Raw genomic sequence first — 6,325 nt, forward strand, 5'->3', positions numbered from 1 at the left:
TAGTTTTGGCAACCACACCATGATTCGACACATGGAGAGGTGGCACCCAAATAAGTTATTCAAAATAGAATTTTGAGTTTTAACTATAACTAGCCAGTGAATGTGTGTCTTTCTGAAAAATAACTATGTTTTATATATGTATTTGTAAAGGACGATGGAAGAATAAATGGTTAAATAAGTGTGTAAATGGATGTTTGTTTTTAAAAGAATTGATTGGTTAACTGCCTTATTAAGTGTATCTTAGTGAATACATATATTAGCAAGTAACTTTTAAATATTGAAATGTATGTATCAGTGTTTCACTTTGTGTATAAGTGGCTGTATGGGTTGGTGACTGACTCACTGTTTGTATGTGTTTTGAAGACTGCATATGTACAGGACTGTATGGATGGATGAGTGTGTATATGTGTGTGTTAGTGAGTAAACGACTGTCTCACTATTGTCTTTTTCAGTAACGACATATGTTTTAATCTAGTATATGTGAGTATTGATATATATAAGTGAGTATATGTGAGATTGAGCGATTGTAAGAGTTCCTGTTTAAATAGGTATGTGTTTCTATAAGTGATTGTTTAAGAGAGTAAGTATGTGTAAGTTTCCTTAGAAGTAAAGTGGTAGTGTGTGTATAGCTGTATATGCAAATAAATGGATGTTCAATAGTTTTTTCGCATGTATGAATATGTGTGTGAGTAACTTTTGGATGACTGTCGGTGTGTAACAGGATGTATAGGTCTATCACTACATATGATGAGTGAATATATATATGAATGACTATATAGAAGTGTTGGTGAATGAGTGGATGTGTATGTAGATGTTGGCATTACCTAATAAGTTGTCGTAATTGGTGTTGGTTTCTCCTTTTTTAATAAAATGTTAGTTTCTATTTTTGAATGTGTGTGTCAAAGGTTATTTTATGCTGATAGGAGGTCTGCCACTTTGTCACAAGGATGGTGTCATCATTGATGTCATGAGTGATGTCACTGACCATGTCATGAGTGATGTAATATGTGACGTCATCAGCAGTGCATTGCAGGTGCGCAAGTTATAGTGAGTCCAACTAACTATAATGTGGGAATTTCATTGGTTTTATGTCAGTAAAATTTCCCACTAACTATAACTGGTGTGAAACCTATGTTTTTTTCAGTGAATTTCAAAGGTTTTTTTAATGCTAATTCCTAACTAAAAGTCTCACTTTATAAGTTCTTTAGAACACTCTGGTACATACTATCATTGGGCTATAGTTGCGCTACATCTGGCTGATATTTGGGCTAAATTTGTATTTTTTTGTGTCTGGTGGCCATCTTTGGGCTACATTGGGCTACATTGGGCTAAATTGGGCTACATTTGGGCTACATTTGGGCTCTAACATATATATAGCCCAATGTCGCCCAATGTATTTTTTTTATGAGTTAATTTTCTTAAAAACAACTGGAGCATATATCGTGAGATCTTGAGACATAGCAAACGCACATCGGGCTACCAGTCCTTACAATTTTTCAAATTTTTTTTGTTGTATTTTTTTTCCTTTTTTTTGCCCTGGAGCGCTCCCGGTGCGCGCCCCGGTGAGTGCCCCGGAAAGCAAAGTATTTTGAGCGCCCCGGTGCGCGAACCAGGAAGCGTCCCGTTAGAGCCAATGTCGCGGTCGAAAACAACATCGTGACGCGTCACGTAAGCGTGACGTATCGCGTAGCCGCGCGATGTGTCTTATGATGCGCTGCGTAAACGCACTCGGAAGCGCTCCGTGGTGCGGCCCGGAGCGCGTAACGTAAGCGCGCCAGAGCGCGTAAAGTAAGCGCAGCGGGTCATGTGACTTGAAAATAACACTTTTTCATTGGTTCTCATCATTTTTTTTCTCCAAATAATGAAAGCCCCCTCCTTTTTTCCTCATTCTTAGTTTCTTCATTGAGAGAGCAAGAGCTATTTTTGAGCAAACAATGGCATCACTTGTTGCTGCAGCTGGTGCACCCCCACCACCAAGAAAAAAAGGTCCACCACCACAGTTTCTTGGAGGACAAGAAGAAGAGGAGGAGGTTCAACAACCAAGGCGCTTCCTCCCTGAAGAACCAAGACAAAGGCACAATAAAGTGAACTTCATTTGGCAATTCTTCTCTTTTCCTGATGACCAAAAAAAGGTGAACGCCCCCAAAGTCACCTGTCTTATTTGTGACAAAGTTCTCTCCAGGGGCAATCCCACAAAGAAATATTCTTTTGATAATTTTACCATGATCCGCCACATGGAGAGGTGGCATCCCAATAATTTAGCCCAGGCTGAAGTCCAGGAACTTTGAAACAACCCACCCCCTGTGGCCAGCACTTCCTCTTCTGTACCCTCACTTTCTGGTTCTGAAGAACGGCAAATGGTGCCAAATATTCAGCAAAAATGTGGCCAACTCAAATTTGTTTGCATTTTCTGTGGCAAAACATTATGCTATGGTGAACTGAGCGTCACCTTAATAAATAATGCTGTAGACAACCACCAATGCAGCAAGAAAAGAAAACAGTAATTCTTTTCTTTTTTTTGCTCCTGTTGAGCCATTTCCAATTCCCTGTTTTTTGTTTTATCCCTTAAAAAACCCCAAAAATATAAAATTGTTCAAAAATACAAAAAAATTAAAAAATGTTCAGAAAAATAATAAAAAAACATATAAAACAACAAAAAGAACTTTAAAAAAAGTTCTTTTCAGAACTACCTCCCATTTATAAAATATTGCCAACATTTTTTAACTCTGGCATTCTTTTTTCTCTTTTGTGCGCTTCCCAGTGCGCTCCCCGGTGCGCTCCCTCCGCGACAATCACATTTTTTTTTTTTTGCCCCGTGAGGCCCTTTTATAGCCCACACATCAAACCTATGGGGTCAGGGTGGGTCTACCCTGCCCCCTTATGGTCATTTCCCCCTTTGTTTTGGCCACCTCTTGTGTCTCGATCCTACCGAGACACAAGATGGCGGCCGCTCGGGACTGTTTTGAATGTTTACAGACACCCGAGAACCAATCAGCTTTCTGCGCGCAAGTCGCGTGGCGCGCCCGGAGCCCTCCCCAGAGAGCGTACAGGTGCGCTGCCATAGATATATATATTTTTTTGAACCTAAATTACTCAAAATCCACTGAAGTACATATCTTGAGACATAGCAAAGGCACATCGGGCTACCAGTCTCTACAATTTTGCCAAGTTTGGTGGAAATCCATTCAGCCGTTCGGGCTAAAAGTGAGGTCAACCGCCCTAAAATTAACATGGGGAAAACATGTTTTAGGACCCCCCTTTTATCTCGGCCCCCGCTTGACAAATCCCCCCCAAACTTTCAGGGAAGGACCGGGGCGCCACGAGGCCATTTTGTGGAAATTTTCAGGCAGATTCGTCAACCGGCGCAAAAGTTATTCCAAATAGAATTTTGAGATTTAACATTGAAAAAAATCCTTACTATAACTACCTACTGGCGACCGCCAGTAGGTAATATATATATATATATATATATATATATATATATATATATGAAACTGTGAATACAGGTATATAAACAGTTAATGTACAAAGCACCTCACAAGATGCGTCTGCACCGGAGACTTCAACATCCCTGGCCATGCACCGAAAACACCAAGTCGGGAACCCTGTAGAGACTGGGGCACAGGAAGTAATCTCTCCGGGTACCAAAGTTGTCCCCCAAGTGCGTCCACTTCAAGACTGAGTTCCTGAATCCACCCCACAGACACCGCTTTTTATAGTTTAAATCAACATGTTTGATAAGCCTCTAGCTGGCGCTCTCGCCCATCTATTCACAGGTGCTGGCCCCATCTCTGCATAAGGTCCACCCACACAGACCTGGCCAGATTCTGTTTGGGTGCACCAAGGCAAAATACATTCCTTTCCCTATCTCCGGCCTTGGAGAGCTTTGCACAGTGCATCCTCCCTCTGTCCTAGAGATAAGCATAGAATGTACGAAAACAAGCTGAAGGTACAACATACCTCACGAGATACCTTACACCAGCTTGTACTGGTTTACGTGAAAAACATGTTTATGTTACTGCTGAAGTGTAACTACAGGGCAAGGCAGCACAAAATGGAAATGCGATGCAACAAAATGGAAGATCAGAGCATTCCATGGAATCGAGGTCAACATGTAATTTAGCACTTGTAAAATGGCAAATGCAGTACATTCCACCCCTTGACCTTAGATTCACCCATCATACGTCATTGGCCTAAATACCATGGATCTGGGACGAAGAAGGGAGAGAAGATTAGGAATGCATTGAATGCAACAACATAATGAGATAAAAACGCAAATAATCACTATAATAACACCCAAGATATATAACGAAGCTGCCAAAATTAGGTAGCCACCCAAACAACCAATCCCACCATCCTTGATCAACGTCTTGGGTAACCCCTTTTATGAAATCTTTTAAGGCATTAATATGTGCATGTATAGATGTAGAATGATCAGATAAATTGAAACAACAGAGTCCCTCAAAATCCTCGCAACCATGGTTGTGTTTTAACAACAAATAGTCCACAGCTGCCCTATTCTGCAAAACAGCTTTTCTTGTTCCTTGAACATCTAATAATAATTCAGCTAAAGCGGCAGAAGTATGATTGAGATTCTTCACAATTAAACAGGCAAGCTTAGCAATAGTTCTTGCATTATAAACAGACAGTCCTGGCTCTGCTACCATGGAAATAGCCAAACTAGTGTACTCTGTTCTAGAAAGCAAGTCAATATTGGAGTCACAATCCTTAGGTAATTGAACAGCAGCTCTAGTAGAGCAAATACGTGTGACAGAATGCATTGGAAAAACATAAGACTTAATTGTGATAAGGCACAAGGTCCAGTTATGTTAGCTGGTATGTAAGTGTATGAAATATTGCCGCACAAGAACAACCATCCCTTAGGTAATTTCACATGGTTAACATGGCTAGCAGCTAATACTGTGTGATTACAGACCATATAATTGGTGACATTACTGCAAAAATTGTCATGTCGTGATTGACGCAATGTTTGTTGATCGGGGGTCAATTGTTTGCTTTTCTCTAGTTTCAATTGGCCACACTTGCCAATTTTGGCAGGGTCGCAAGTTAGTAGATAGCAAACGTCTCCAGTAGAGATATTGTAGGCAACAATACTCGTCATGTTCCTCCAGAGGCTGTATCTGTAACCTCCTGGCAAAAGCGACAGTACTCATAAAGACTCAGATGTGTTCGAACATCACTTTCCTCCATTACCCCATCAAAATTAGTTTGGTTGAAAATGTGCAGAAGCACATATTCAGGGGTAGGTACAGCAACAAGACAAGTTGATACTATATCACATGTACTCTGAAGATTTCTCATACAGAAGTGGGAAGTGTTCAGCACATTCCCGGCCAAGTAGGTCCAGATGTTATTCGGTTGCTGCAACAATGCTGTCATCCGACTCGGGCGGTTGATCCCCTTCGGCATCCCCGGGCCCCTACAGGACCCCTCCAGACACGCCCAAACACCAACAACACAGCGCAAGTGTTGCAGCGGAAAGCCATACTGTGATCTAGAAAAAGATAACAAATTGGTATAATCACTCTCGCAAATAACATTTTTCAGCAGGTAAATTTTCCCACTTTTCCTGTCCGGGTTTCAAGATGACTAGGATATTATCCTTGCCCTTAGCAATCAATTCTGCAGGTTCAGGAGGTTTGTTTGGGGACTTTAACCACAATTTTGCCCCGGGTTCTTGTCAGTAGATCCGAACCTGCCCTTTCCTCGCACAGTTAGAAGGGCTAGGGCCGTCCCCTTCATGACATTTCCTCCATAAACCGGCACAATGACAATTTGGGCAACTCGGTCACCGGGTTGCACAATCAGATCATTGTCTACACTGTTCAATAGAATAACTTTGACCTCCCCCAGGTAATCGGCATTGACTACCCCTCCCAAAACCTGGATGCCTTTAAGGGCAAGCCCAGATCGAAGAGCGATCAGCCCGAAATGCTCTTGGGGGAATCTGAACTCCAATTCCTGTCTCAATCAAGGTAATGTCTCATGGTTGCAATCAATAGAGTTTCAAGGCATGTAAATCAAGACCGGCAGCCTCTGGTGTGGCACGATATGGAGACAAAGCTCCGGGAGCTGTCTCCCAATACAGAATCGTGTTTGTGGCCACATGGGGCTTAATCTGCAAGGCTGGAGTCAACATGCGCATCAAAGGAGTCTCTGCATTAGCAAGGGGTCGGTTGTTAAAAATCTGCAATGCATCAGGCAAGTGATCCCTCCATCCCTTCAATGACCCATCAGACAATTTTTCAACTGCTCTTTCAGCAAACCATTCATTCTCTCAATCAAACCTGCTGCCTGTGGGTAA

General features: G+C 41.8%; 1 pseudogene; it reads right to left on the bottom strand.

The window, feature by feature from the left end:
- Nucleotides 1-4,660: 4,660 nt before the first annotated feature.
- LOC147724082 (uncharacterized) lies at nucleotides 4,661-5,430 on the bottom strand (annotated as a pseudogene).
- Between the last annotated feature and the right edge of the window lie 895 nt (nucleotides 5,431-6,325).

Source organism: Lissotriton vulgaris, chromosome 4_1 (assembly GCF_964263255.1).
Source record: "Lissotriton vulgaris chromosome 4_1, aLisVul1.2, whole genome shotgun sequence".
NCBI classification, from domain to species: domain Eukaryota; kingdom Metazoa; phylum Chordata; class Amphibia; order Caudata; family Salamandridae; genus Lissotriton; species Lissotriton vulgaris.